Source organism: Octopus bimaculoides, chromosome 5 (assembly GCF_001194135.2).
Source record: "Octopus bimaculoides isolate UCB-OBI-ISO-001 chromosome 5, ASM119413v2, whole genome shotgun sequence".
Classification (NCBI taxonomy): Eukaryota; Metazoa; Mollusca; class Cephalopoda; order Octopoda; family Octopodidae; genus Octopus; species Octopus bimaculoides.
Window position 1 is genome coordinate 77,295,422 of NC_068985.1, and position 258 is coordinate 77,295,679.

The following is a 258-nucleotide window of genomic DNA, read 5'->3' on the forward strand; positions in this document are numbered from 1 at the left end:
CATTTTGTTTATGCCATATATATATATTTCACGTCTGCCCGTCTAGCCTTTTTTGTTTATTTTCACTGTTTCGTTTTCCTGTCTTGTTTTCTGTCCGCCACTACATTCCTCCATGGTACAAAATTAATTTGTGGTCTGTGGGAAGAGCCAATTTAACGATACGTCCTGTCCCAACTCTTCAAAACGCCAGTGTTAGAATAGTGGCAGTTGATGAAGGAAATGTTTTCTATGTGGCCTGTGTGTTTTCTGTACTCTGTT